This window comes from Vicia villosa, linkage group LG3, assembly GCF_029867415.1.
Source record: "Vicia villosa cultivar HV-30 ecotype Madison, WI linkage group LG3, Vvil1.0, whole genome shotgun sequence".
Lineage (NCBI taxonomy): Eukaryota > Viridiplantae > Streptophyta > Magnoliopsida > Fabales > Fabaceae > Vicia > Vicia villosa.
Window position 1 is genome coordinate 68,703,637 of NC_081182.1, and position 15,171 is coordinate 68,718,807.

At 29.1% G+C, this 15,171-nt stretch overlaps 1 long non-coding RNA gene across 1 annotated transcript; it reads right to left on the reverse strand.

Moving 5' to 3' along the window:
- Nucleotides 1-13,521: 13,521 nt before the first annotated feature.
- Nucleotides 13,522-15,089, reverse strand: LOC131656037 (uncharacterized). Its single transcript, XR_009299953.1, has 3 exons — nt 14,774-15,089; nt 14,215-14,299; nt 13,522-14,115 (listed from the first exon to the last, which is right to left on the reverse strand). It is a non-coding gene; the product is annotated as an uncharacterized LOC131656037 (long non-coding RNA).
- Between the last annotated feature and the right edge of the window lie 82 nt (nt 15,090-15,171).

Consider the following 15,171-nt stretch of genomic DNA (forward strand, 5'->3'; position numbering starts at 1 on the left):
TTGGTATTTCCAGAGAGAAGTTATGGTCACCGCCGTTTCCCGCCCTTGGAAGTTGGAACGTAATCATAAAAAACTGATGCACGCACGTCTCAAAGAGACGTTTGAAAGGAAATGAAGTCATCAAGTAATGATGATTACGGCTAAAAGGAGTGGAAACGTCAAGTCTAAGGCTGCGAAGAGTAATCGAGCCACGTGAGGCATTCATTAAAATCACTGTGGCATAAAAAGAAATATATTTTGATACGTTTTGAAGTATTGCCGAGACATTACCCATGGTCATTTTAGAGCAAAAATGTGAACAGATAAAAAGATGAGTTTCGCATACATACATATATCTTGGAAATAATTGATTATAAAACAAAGGAGTTCACACCACAAAACGGAGTACAAAGTTTGAAGAAAACTAGTCAAAGTCTCTAGGAAGACTATCTTTGATCTTCGAATACTGAGTCTCCCATGAAGACATACGAAGCTCAAGCAATGCTCGTTGCTTCTTTAACTCTTCGATTTCTGGCACCAGTTTCTGTGCAGCCTCGAAGTGTTGGATACCCAATTGCGCTACTTCAGTTATCTTTTGATCATTGGCTTGTCGAATGGTTGCCTGACGAGACTCAGCTTCCTGTATCTTCTCTTCGAGCCTCTTAATTTCTTGCTTCCAAGATTGTATATTTTTCTCACACTTATCATATTCTTCCTGGTTCTTCAAACGTTCCAACCTAAGCGTCACCCTTTTTGGTTGCCTCAGAGGCAGCTTTCCACGAAGAGCTATGAGAGGCCATTTTTGCAGCAAGTTGTTCATTAACATTTTTCTGTCGAAGAATGTTAGGCTGAAGTTGGTCGATTAAAGAACCCAGTAGTACAATCACCTCTGAGACTTCTTTCGAAACCGAAAGTAAATCCACTTTCTTCAAGAGTTGTTTCAAGCCATGACACTTCGTGGGATCCTTACTTAAGATTTCAACGAGGTTCGTTTCGAAGAAATTTTCCTTTATTTGATGAAGGAGGCGCAGTCGAAGCCCCTTCTGCAAGGTTAGAATCCTCTAAAACTGGATGACCTTCATCATCTATCTTAATCTTGCTAACCAGAGGCCTAGTCTTATAATAAGCGGGAAAGAATTTATTTGACGAACTATTTTCTCCTGGTAACGGGCCCATGAAAGCGTGAGTTTTTCCAGAAAGTTCAAAAGGGATGATTACCTGAGAAGCATAAATGGCGCGTGCCTCCGCAGTATTCGGATTTGGTATGTACTCTTGGTTCCCCATCTGCGTAGGTTTCTGAAGCTTCAGAACTGGTTGGAGAACATTTGAAGAAGACGCCATTGAATGATGTTTGATTTGAGAAAGGAGCTTGAAGGCAACTAAGTACGGTCTTTTCTGAAGGAAGTTTGAAGGAATAGAACTGAAAGTTAGAAGAGGAGGAAAGACCAAGTAGTTAAAGGTTTAACGGAAACCCTTTCAAATCTTTTGGGTAAAAACCAAAAGACACGCGGCAAGCATTAATTTAATCCAATGGCGGTCGAATAGTCACCAGCTCTACTCCTAGGATGTAGGAGTAGTGATCATGAAGTAAGGTTAAGACGTGGGAATGTAACTGCTGAGAAGATGTTTTTGAAAGCGACAAGACGTTTTAGAAATAGAGTCATAATTGATTATGACGTCAATTATTAGTCTCGGGACTCTAAGAAAATAAAACGAAATCCCATCATGGCAAGAAACGCCCATTTCTCTCGTTTTTCGAAACAGGCATTTATTGGGGGCAATTTGTTAACTGGAGATTTTGTTTAGAAGTTTGATCTTCGAAGGGCTTAAATTCGAAGAATGATGGTTACTGATGACCATCTTTGAAGATTTAAAAATGGCTACTGATGGCCATGCTTCGAGAAAGTGTTTAAGTTAAACGAAGGAAGAGAGTATTGAAGCTGATACGAAAGACACCTTTGCCAAGACTTAGGCATTTCGCGAAAAATACATAAAGTACTGAAGCTTAGTGTATTTCCGTGACTTTTTCGAATATAATTATATGGCCACACGTCGAAAAAGGACTTGAGCGGGAAGGTTTGAATTGCGAAACGGTTTATATAACTGCACACAGACAGATGGCATCCCCAGAGTTCTCGTGGATAACGTGGCATTAGATTATTGTATGACCGTTAGGGTCGAATTTAGTATAAATAGGGGTCTTAATGATAGGATTCCGTGTGTTCATTTTGTACAAATCACTCACATATTGCTTGAGTATCAAGTGTTAAGAGAAAGAGTTCGCTGAGAAATGTACGTATGACACCACCAATTTGAATACATGTGTATTTACTTTATCAAGCATCTTTTCAATTTCTTTATTTTCCTTGTTTAAACTTTTACTTTCGAAGTCATTTACTTTCTTGCACGTTACTTTCCTTTAATTTATATTTCTGTAACTTACATTCTTGCATGTTATATTTCTTGCAATTTACACTTTCGCAATTTACATATTTTCTTATTACGATTTATGTATCGAAGTTACACTAACATATTAACCAGCGTCATCTCGAATGATCAATCATTTGACTATATTAAACACCAATTTCTCGAAATCAAAACAAACAGGTATGAACCAAATCATATCAACAGACCATTCGTTTGACTATGTCCTAGGATCAATCTAGTCGATCCTGCGAGTAACCAAATCATATTTATTATAGTTTGGAAGACTAGCGGTTGTTTACCGGAAATCACCGTAAACAGTCTGTGAATAAGGTTATAAAAGTTCAATCAATGGTTGTGGGAAAATTAACCTAGGGTTTATAATTATTATTATTGAGGAATTAGTTGTAGAAAATTTCTAGATGTTGGTGGAGTATAACTATAATATTGCTATGTTCATGTGATGATCGAAATTGAATTGTACTGGAATCGAAGGAAGAAAATTGAGTTTTAATTTTGTTGGAAGATGCTGTCAGCGCAGGTAAGCGCCAAGGTTTAGACGCAGCACGAACTGAAGGTTTCTGTGGTGTTCGCGGCGCAAAGAGAGATTCACGGCGCGTGCTATACGAGTTTTAGAAATATGTTTTGATTTCTGGCTGTTGATGTTTTATGTTGGTTGTTGGGATCAAGCCTTAGTAGGATTAACTTGAGAAGAATTATAATTATTATTAGTGAAGAAATTGGTTTAAATTAATTAGAATATTATACCGTTGGAATTTATTGATTTAATTAGTAGAAATTATAGTGATTATTCTTAGTGATGAAATATGTAGTTAATGGATTAAGTTGTATGATGATGGAATTGGTGTGAAGAAGAAATAGCACTAGTAATAACGATGATATATGTAGCTGGCTGAATTAGTAGCATAATTGGGATTAATAATAGAATTAACGAATAGTAGAATTGGAATTAGAATGATAAGAATTATTGGTAGTAGATTAATTAATAAATTGAAGAATTAGTACCTAGATGTTTAGGGGCTGTTTTGTAATGATTAAGTTGATGCAATTGATGCATGTTTAAGTTGTTGTTTTCGTTGCTGTTGTTCTGGTTGTTGTTGTTGATACGCTGATTAAGTTGCAGGTCTTATGACCAATGTTGTTTAAGTTATTGATGATACATTGATTAAGTTGCAGGTCTTATGACCAAGGTTGATTAAGTTGTTTGCGGTTGTTGCATTGTTGTGTTGTGATGTTGTAGTTGTTGTTATGGTTGCATGCATACATTTGCATATTACGTTAGCCTGGATTGACAAAATGTTTAAGTTGGCCTTGACGGCACCTGTTTAAGTTGGCCTTGATGGCACCTGTTTAAGTTGAAATGCCTCGATAACCTGGCATATGTTTAAGTTGGGAGTTCTGCTCCAATGGTACCACATGCATTTGCACAGTTGGGACGCATTTGAAGTTGTTGTTGTTATTACATTGTTATTGTTGTTATAAGTTGTTGTTGTTATACTTGTTGCTGATAATTGTTATTATACTTGTTGTTGGTAAATAATTATTATAACTGTTGTTACTATTTGTTATTATAACTGTTGTTTGAATAAGTATGAAGTAGTGAAGTTGTATAATCTAATCTTAATATATTATTTATCATACGCTTGTTTATATTGTTGGATATCTCACCCTTCTGAATGATGTTTCCTTACCATGGGAAATTGACAGGTACTCAAGATAGCGGTGGAAGTTTGAAGTGATTTTATGAAGTTTTAGTTGCTGTTAGTTCGAGTTGGTCTTGCTCTGATACGTAGCACTCAGGGGGGATGAACGATTGTCTTTTAATTGTTGTTATAACTATAAGTTGTTAACTTTTAAGTGGAATTTATGAAGTAATATGATGTTGGTGAAGTTGTTTTAGTTTAATAAAAATATTATGCGAAGTGAAGTTGAATAATTGATATAATTATTATTATTATTATTATTATTATTATTATTAATAAAAGGTGTTTTATTTTTTTAAAAGAGTAAACAGGTTTTATCGGTTCATCCGAGTTATGTGTTATGTATCTATGATATATGTGATTAAGTTGTTTGGTTTTTTACGTTGAATGTGACATCCCAATTGTATGTTGAATTTCCGCACTCTGATTTTATTAAAAATTCGTTGGGTAGATTTGGGGTGTTAGTCCTAACCTAAAATAAGTGTCATAGCTGATACATTTTCACTGATTAAAAAAATGTGATAAATGAAAGAGAGAATGGCAGTTTTATCAAATTATCCTCATTTGTTCATTTGTTATTAGAGTATTTTTATTATCATTAATGCAATATAAAAGAAATAATTAAGTAAGAGTCTTAATTAGAGGGTACAATTCGGAAATAACCCCTAAAATTATATTGAAAACTAAAAGTAACACTTATTTTAGGACAAATATTTTTTATAAATGTGACATTTATTTTGAAACAGAGAAAATAGTATGTTTTGTTCATGAGACTTAGTAATATGGTTTATCTGAATTTATACTCAAATCTTCGGATATTCTTCATAAGAGCTTTGGGCCACATATAGGCTTTTCTCTAGCCAAAGGTATTGGTATTACTGACTTATCTTGTTACTCTAATTCATTATTATAGTTTCATTGAAAACTTCTTGAATAAGTATCATAAACAATTGATGTTGATTCAAAATATAAAGATATTAATCTTGAAGACACTATGTTTAGAGTCATCGTTACTCTAACTAAAGTGCTACTTTCATAATAAAACTTGAAACTATTGAAGAGTAATTCAATATTCAGAATTTGAGCATCAGAAGCTTTGGATGTCAGAAGTTCTGATGCGGGTTGATCTTCTGATGGTTACTCAGAAGATAGTGTTGACCAGAAGTTCTACCTTCTGGGTCCAGATAGCGTAGCTGCTTATTTAAAGGGTACTTTAGTATTTGCTAGTTTTGTACTATTTGTCCTTTAGAGTTGTTCACTAAGTTTATTCTATTAGGGCTTATGTGGCAAGATTTTCTTTTGTATAAATAGCCTTGTAGTAGCTATCATTTAGTAGTAGAATATACAACAACACATTTATCCTCTCATTCTCTTTTGTGTCGTTATTCTTTTGTTTATTCTCTTTGTTATCATCTTGGATTCTTGTGCACCAACAATTGGCATCTAGAGCTCCGGTTCCAAACACAGAGAAGCACAAATGAACATGAGTTTGTGTGACTGTGTGATTGATTTTGCTTATGAGAAACAAAGTTATGTTGAATCACATTTTTCTTGGTTGTTTGTGGGTTGGGAAACACTGTGTGAGTAAAATCTGTTTTTCTGCACAAGTTTGATGATGAGTGGAAGAAACTTGAATACCAAACTTCTAGTTCTTGATGGCAAAAGATGGAATAGATGGATGATTCAAATGCATGTATTATTTGGTGCTCAAGATGTTCTAGATCTTGTCACTAAAGGATATGCTCTGATTGCAGCGGATGCAACAGAATAACAAAGAGAAACGCAGAGAGAAACGAGGAAGAGAGATCAAAAGGCGTTGTTCTTCATCCATCAGTGTGTGGATGTGAATGTGTTTGAGAAGATTGTTGATGCTATAACATCAAAGGAGGCGTGGGATTTACTGGTCAAGTGTTACAGTGGTGACGTATCAATGAAGAAGGTGAAGCTTCAATCCCTGAGAAAGCAATATGAAAATGTCAACATGAAGAACAATGAGAATGTTTCTGAGTATATCTCTAGAGTGATTTTGATCACTAATGAGATCAAGGTTGTTGGAGAAACCCTTTCTGAACAAGTAATCATAGAGAAGATATTGAGGTCACTTACTCCTCAATTTGATTATATTGTTGTATCTATTGTGTAGCGGTAAAAATGTGACTCGACGCGTTTTCACGCATTCGAAGTACAACAGAGTCGCCACCGAACTTTATTTATTCCAAGAAGGAAAGGGAAAATATCGATAAAACCCACATAAAGAAAAGAAATCGGATAAGTTGGTCATCGCAACCAAATTTAGGTTCGGGAGTCGGTTAAGCAAGGGGAAGTTATTAGCACCCCTCACCTCCATCGTACTCGATGGGACCCATTTAGTTAGTTTCATGTTTGCAAAAGAAATCAATTTGAGGCCTTTTATTTCATTTTCCCTCTCAAATTTGTCCAACTTTGACAAGGCATATCTCCCTCAATTTTTGAGGTATGAAGGAGTTCTATGACTTTTTAGGAACCTTGAAGAGTCCTCTAACCAGTGTTTTTGGTCTCATGTCAAAATAATTTTCCATGCTCCTTGTGTGTTCTTTTGAAAAGGACCTATAATGTTTTGGTCCATATATTTCAAATGAAGTATTTTTAGACTTGGCATGTGAGAGACAAAATTGTAGAGAATTCAATTTCCTTCAAAATGAGCTTTGGATGGAAAATTTCTGATGTTCCATGTGAGAGTTATGGCTGGTCAAAGTTCAGTTGACTTTCTCCTATGAAAACCCTAATTTAGAAACTTTTGGAATTATTGATTTCTGATCTCTCTTTGATGAGCCATGATCATTTCTTTATCAAATGATGAATGATACTTCAATATGAGGATGTTGACAAAAAATCAGGAGTTTTGACTGTACTTTGACCACAGTTGACTTTTAGGTCAACTCAGTCGACTGTTGTCTTTCTGAGCAATTGAGTGATCAATCTTTTGAATTGAGACCTGAACTTTGTCATGGAGGTAGTGTGGAGTATCATAGACCATATGGGATGCCTTGGAGCCTTGGGTTCATTGATTTTCCCTCAGAACAACAAAACCCTAATCCTTGCTTAGGAGAGGTGCCTTTGAACATTGTACCTTGATTTGAATTTGAACAAGAGAAATAGTATGGACAAATTTTGGGGTATGACAATATCAATCGGACTGCCGGAGGTCTTCCATCACATTCCCAGAGGACCTCTGATAATCTAAAAAACATATATTTTAATTTCTTATTTTAATTTATCAAAAAGAAATTAAAAATGAAAAAAAAACCTTTCCTTTCAATTAAGTTATTTGATTTCCAATATATACATCAATTATTTGTTTTAGACTTTATCTTTTTTTTAAACCTCAAAAGTAACAATTTATATATATATTTTCTAACTAAGTAATAATTTTTATTTTTGAAAACAGAATCTAAAAATATATTTAATGTTTTGTTTAAAAATTTTAATTACTATAATAAAATTAAAAACTTGTAAAAAAAAAGACATTTACTATTTATTATTGTTATTTTTTAAATTATGATATTTATTTAAAAATTAATCCTCAAAAATATCGATTATATTTTAAACTGAAAAAGTAATTAACTAACAAAATAATCCCAACTACTTCTTAATAAAAGGAATTTAATTTATTTTAAAATTAAAATAAAAAAGGAAATAACTTATTATATTGATAAAAATTTATGACATAAAAAAGTTATTCACGTTGAAAATTCTAAACGACCTTTTGTTTTAATATTTTGGTTTTCCAATACCACTCTTAAATTTTTTGGCAGTAACTTTTTTTCAGTTTTCATGCTTCCCATGGTCTTAATCATTTCATCTATGGATATAGAAGTATCTTATCTCTTTCATATTTTTTTTCTTTGGAAAGGTTATAAGGTCTGAACTGTTAACAAAAAATTAGTACAATTTCAAGCAACAAAAATGGAAGAAGAATTTGTTACCTCTCCTTTGGCAGACGAAAAGTCGTATCTTAGATTCTTGTGGGAAAAATATTTCTCTTATTTTACTCTCATCCTCCAGGTAAATGCTCAAACACTGCACTTCTGATTTATTTTTGCTTCTAATAATAAAATAGATTGATTTTTTATTTAACAATGGTTAAATTGTTAGAAGTCTGTGAATAAATTTATAACATTTCATATTATTTTTTTGTAATAAACAGCCAAAAAGAAGATGTTCTCAAACGGAAACAAAAGAAGGAAAATTATGAAGAATGACACCCTCTACTATTCAAAAAAGAAAAAGAAAATAGTTCTGATAAAAAGGAGTACTCCTCCGTTCCACAAAATACATCTTTTGAAGATGTGATGTCTTTAAGGTATAAATATATTATTTTAATACATATAAGTTGTTTTCTTATAAATTTTATTTTAAAATAGGTAGAGAACAATAACTGTTTGTTTGTTTATTTTTTAAATTTTCAGCCAGAGAGAAATTAATTACATTTGGAAAACGAGAATGGAAAATTATGATGAATATGCTAACATGCATGGTAAAGCAGATGGCCATGAGGTAATTAAATTATATTATAATTTTAGTTATTTTAATTTATAAAATATTTGTTTATTATTTTGAGCACATTCTCATTTACTATTGTTATTGTCAATATATTAATAACCAGGGTGATCATTATTTGCTACAACAAAGGGTAGCAAAATTGGAAAGAAGATTTGATGATGTAATACAAGATATTGATCATTTTAAAACATTTATGTTGATTAAATTTGAAAATTTTGGTCATACTTTTGATAATCACAAAACATCCACTCCTTATAAATCTGAGATGATTGAAAGAGATGGAGCTGAAGAACAGGAAGTGACTCCAAAAAAGATTGTTAGAGACCACGAACTTAAATTTTAAAAAAATCTCCAAGAATTTTATCCACCATCTCATAAAAACAAAACATGCATTCCGACTTTTGTAGCAATCGGCTCACCCACAGGTTTCTACATTAAGTCTAGTAAAAATTTCGACTTTTCTTCTAAATTTTTTTTTCTGATGTAAGTAATTAATTTCATACTTGCTCATGTTTTATATTCATATTTTATAATTCTATTTTATATTTATTGTTTGTATCTCATATGTTGATGCAGGGTTTATCTTCTTTGTTTAAAACAATAAACACAATGAATCTAAAGGATGATGAGTGTGTTGTGGCATCATATTTATTTGACTATCACACAAACAAAACTTCTGAAAAGTTAGTCATATATTATTGATTGTATTTAACTTTAATAATATTTTAAATAAATTGATTACACAAAATATAAATGGAATGATATATTATTTTTTATCATTAATTGTAGGACCGAAATTTTAGTTGTTCCAGATACATTAATTTGTGAAGGAACAAGAAAGTTGTTTGAATGCTTAAAGCCTCGTAATTTGGTTGACCAAGAGGTAAAAATATGTGGTAATAGTGTCTATTTTTAAACATATTTAAAAATTTCTAATGTCTATTGTTTCAGATTCTTGATTTAGCTGCAAGTATGTTCACTTATGCTGGAAAAAAAGACAATTTATTTCAAAGATGTTGCTTTCTACCAACTACTTTTTCGGTATTAATTTCACACAACTTTAAACTCTATTATTTAATTTGTTTAACTTTTTTTCACGTATACCAAAATGATTTTACAAATGGATATTCTCTTGTAGCAATATGTGGAGGCATGGAATGCAGGAACACAAAGAATGATTTAAATATACCAAAACAAATTTATGGGGAAAATAGATAATATTTCAAAGGTAATGAATTATTCTACATAGAGAAATTATATACTGATATATATATATATATATATATATATATATATATATATATATATATATATATATATATATATATATATATATATATATATACTACCATTTATATAAATTCAATTTTGATTATCTAATATTGAGTAAATACAGATATTCATACCAATTCATGATTGGGACTCAATTCACTGGTTTCTTCTTGTAATTGATCTTGTTAAAGAGGAGTTAGTTTGTCTTGATTCTTTCCCATCTAAATCAGCATTATATCGAAGGAAACATTATATAAAAAAAATGGTAAAATAATATACTTCAATTTTTTTTATTGTCTTATTTGAATCTAATATAATATAATTTCTAACACAAATATCACTAATTTTTAGGCTATTTATATGGAAGATTTACTCTTGGATCCTTCTTATGTTATTATGTTTTGGGAAAGCAGACATGCGACTCGTATGTTATTATGTTTTTATTTATTTTTTATTATTTATTCATATTTTGTCTATCTAATGATGAAATTAAAATTTAGGAATGATTGTGGAATATGGATGATAAAATGGATGGAGCAAATGAGAGGAGATGTGAATAAGATTTGTGTACGTCGCTCTTCACCAAACTTAATTTTAATTTATGTGAATTTCACTAATTATAACGATATTTTATTTTATAGGTTGACGGTGGTACAAGACTAAGGATTGCATTAGATTTGACAATGGATTCTTACAACAAATTAAATGGTTTCATTTTGGAGAGGACGTGGGAAAAATTTAAGAAGTTGGACAATGCATAAGAGACATGTGATGAATTTTGCAAGAATTTTAATACTGATTAAGTATTTTGTAATTAAATTATGTAACAACTCATTTTACTCTGAGTCGAAAATCTTTTAATATTTTAGTTTCATTTTAAATCTGAATTTTGAATTGGTGTAATTGAATTTTCTTTTAATGCATGGATTTAAGACCGTGATTCCTCTCCAAAGAATTATGTGTGATTACAAAAAATTAAAGTGTTATATATTTTATGTTGTGTAATTATAATTTTTTTATGAATAAAGTAAATAAATTACCTTGATACAAAAAGTCAAAAATTTATTAACTAAAATAATGACTTTTAATTGATTTATTTTAATTAGGGTTAATAGTCATTTGCCCCCTGCCAAAGTAGCGAGATTCGGTTTTCCCCCTTATTAAAAAAAAATTTAGCCTGAACCCCCTGTCCCTTGTTTGGCTGACTGGGCGAGGGGAATCTTGCTGACTGGGCGGGAATCCTGCTGACTGGGCATGGTTTTGGAAAGCTTGCAAAATTGCAAAACCTGGGTTTCAAACCCAGGTTAGAAGGGTTAATAGGCACACAACCAACCATTGAAGCAGAATGCTCAATTGTTATAATTTCCAAAGCAAATATATATATATATATATATATATTTCGTTTATATATTACTTTATTTATTTATTTATTAATATACTTTATTACTAATATATTAATATATGCTTATATATTACTTTATTTATTTATTAATATAATTTATTTATTTATTATTAATAGTTATATATTACTTTATTATTAATGTTTATATATATATGTTTATTTATTTATTTATTTATTTATTATTAATAGTTATATATTACTTTATTTAGTAATATATTAATAGTATATATTCATATTTATAATGTATTATTTATTTATAAATTTATTATTAATATGTATATATTATTTTATGTATTATTTATTTATTTATTTTACATAATCGTTTTTTAATAATTTTATTTAAATGTTTTTTTTATTCAGTTTTTTTAATTTATATAAACGTTTTTTTAATAATTTTATTTAAATGTTATTTTTATAATTATATAAATGTAATATTTAATAATTTATATAAACATTTTTTTAATATTTTTCATAAAAAAATTTATTTAGGTTTTTTAATTTATATAAACGTTTTTTTAATAATTTTAAATAAAAAACTGAATAAAAAAACTGAATAAAAAAACATTTAAATAAAATTATTAAAAAAACATTTATATAAATTAAAAAAACTAAATAAAAATGTTTATATTAACGTTTTTTAATTTAAAAAAACTGAATAAAAAAACATTTAAATAAAATTATTAAAAAAACGTTTATATAAATTAAAAAAACTGAATAAAAAAAACATTTAAATAAACATTTAAAATTATTAAAAAAACGTTTTTATTCATATTTATAATGTATTATTTATTTATAAATTTATTATTAGTATGTATATATTACTTTATGTATTATTTATTTAAATATTTATTTATTTTACATAAACGTTTTTTAATAATGTTATTTAAATAATTTTAATTTAATTTTATTTAAGTGTTTTATTTAGTTTTTTAATTAACTTTTTTAAAATTAATTAACTTTTTTTAATTTACGTTTTTTAATAATTTTTTTTAATTTACGTTTTTTTAATAATTTTTTTATTTAGTTTTTTATTTAAAAAAGTTAATTAAAAACGTTAATTAAATATTTTATAAAAAAACGTTAATTAAAATACTTTTAAACATTTTATAATTATATAATTATTAAATAATACAGCTTTTTTAATTTATATATTACTGAAAAAGTTAATTAAAAAACTAAATAAAAGAATGGATTATGATATAGAACTGTTTTGCAAATATAAACAAGAAAACATGCATGGTTTGGTGGTAAGCTTGCAGGAATGTAACCTTAGTGACTTGGGTTCAAATCCCAAACAGGGGTCAAGGCTAAATGTTTTGCTAATTTGGCAGGGGGTAAATAGTATTTAACCCTTTTAATTATCAATTATTATATATGAGAAATTAAATATACTAAAATAATGGCATCAATTTGAAATGCAATCAAGAGGTGTTGTTTAAAAAAAATAGATACGGTAGTTATATATGGAATATCAAATCACCTATTTATTAGTCTTTACAAATATCATATTAATAATATTCAATTCATATTAATACTATTCAATTTCTTAAGTTGGTCGTTACACATTTCATATTAATACTACACAATTTCTTAAGTTTGTCTTTATATATGGAATATTTATACTGTAATATTTGATTCTCTTTAATTTTCATGTGAATGAGTTTTTTTGTCATAAATTTATATGAATTATTTTTAATTTTAAAATAAATTAAATTCCTTTTATTGAGGAAGAGTTGGAATTATTTTATAGCTAAACTATTTTTTTAAGTAATAACCAATCTAGTTGAATTTTTTTTTTATGTATTACTAGTTGAAATTTGACATTGTGGAAAATCTATTTGATGCTTTTGTTTTATTTTTAATTTAAAATTTGAATTGGCATAAATTGAATTTTCTTTAAATCCATTGATTTAAGATTGTGTTTGTCATTTATTTGTTTGATTTTTTCATTTATTTAAGAACGTGTTTGTCATTTATTGGTATAAATTGAATTTGTCATTTATCGTGATTTAATACCGTGTTTGTCATTTATTGGTATAAATTGAATTTGTCATTTACTTGTTTGATTTTTTCATTTATTTGTTTGATTTTTTTTAATTAAAAATAATTCATTTTTTAATTAAAAAATCAGAGGTATTTTGACACTTGATTGATTAAAATAAATATCAATTAAGATCTAAAACAAATAGATATAAATATATAAACACAAAAACTGGGCATAAGTCATGCCAATACAAACCACCTATTCTCATGATATATTACACAGCTAATGCTTACGGTCACCTATCAAATTAACACAATGCAAACAGAACTATAACAAAGACACCAAATATAAGCTTCCACCTTCCCCCAATTACAACGAAATAAACAAAGTATCAGCAACATCAATCATGCTTTCATTCCTTAACTCAGCAGTATAACCAGTAAAAAACCAGAAAGCAAGGAACAACAACCGAGAGCCACCGATAAAATTACACCGATGCAGAAATTTCTAATCAACTGAACATAAATATCTAAAAATTAAGAAAAAAAACACCCTGCACTTAAGCATGAAAATGAACCGGAATAGAAGCACCTCTAGGCATATAAGAAAAATTCCAACAGAAACTAACTTAGATTGGGTTTGGCAGCTAGGAGGAATGAAAACTCGACGAGACGCCACAGCCCCAACCGAACTAAATAACTCCCTGCAAAAAATTGGCCCCAAATTGATGAAAAAAATACTGAAGCAAAGCTGTCTATGATCACCAAAAATAACCGGACTATTACCACCTGAATATAAGAAAAGACAAAGCAATTAAAAAAGACTGCCAAAGTTATAAAATCTCTTCTTTTTTAAAGAAAAAAAACATTGGAGAAATAAAAACATACATTTGCTATCAATGTATTATTGTTGCCTCTTATTGCTTCAATTTTACATTCTTCTCAATGTCCTCCATTTTCTTTCCATAATGATCTACAAATAAGACTATATTTAGATTTAAAAAGTTCTAAAAATAAAATAGAAACATATCATACCAAAGTACTTAAATTTAATCAATAATTTGGGTTAAGTGTTTTATAGAACAAGAAAGAAGATTAAAATTGCATAGAATACTGTAATGATTGTTCAAACAGAGATGAAAAACAAAAAGCAACACCCCAATGACAACCTGCAAAATCAAAATGCAATTAATCTATGCATTGAAACACTAATAATAATCATCATTAAAAATGAAGGAAAAAACATTAAAAAATCTAAAATTGAAATGAGATAAAAAGTAAGAGGGGGTATCAAGGGTTTTACAAAAAAAAGACATACCATATTCCTCATACACAAAACCCATATTTATTTTCCATTAAAAGTGTAAAAATAACCGATGAAAACATTGTTATTGAGAGAGTAAGTAATCTCTATGTGTGTGTGAAGAAGAAGGAGAATGAGAAAAACCTGTGTGTGATTTTGTAAGTATTGGAAGAGTTATTGATTTGACCCTTTTTCAAAAACGAAAAGACGGAGATGAGAAAGTGAGAAAGAAGGATATTGTCAAGAGGAAGAAGAAAAATATTCTCTTCTTTGAAATCCCAGCGGCAACTTCAACTCTGCCATTGTTGTGCTGGGTCTGATGCTTTGTTTGCTTCTTGTTAGGTTTCTCAATTTCATCCTATTAGAAAATGAATGAAAATAATGTAATTTTTTTAATTAAAAATATTAATTTAAAATAAAAGGAGAGTTGGATAAATATGTAATTATAAAATGATATGGGCAAAAATTAAAAACTACAAAATAGTATGACATGACAAATGATTTAAGTAATAACCAATCTATATAAGACATGTCAAGTGGGT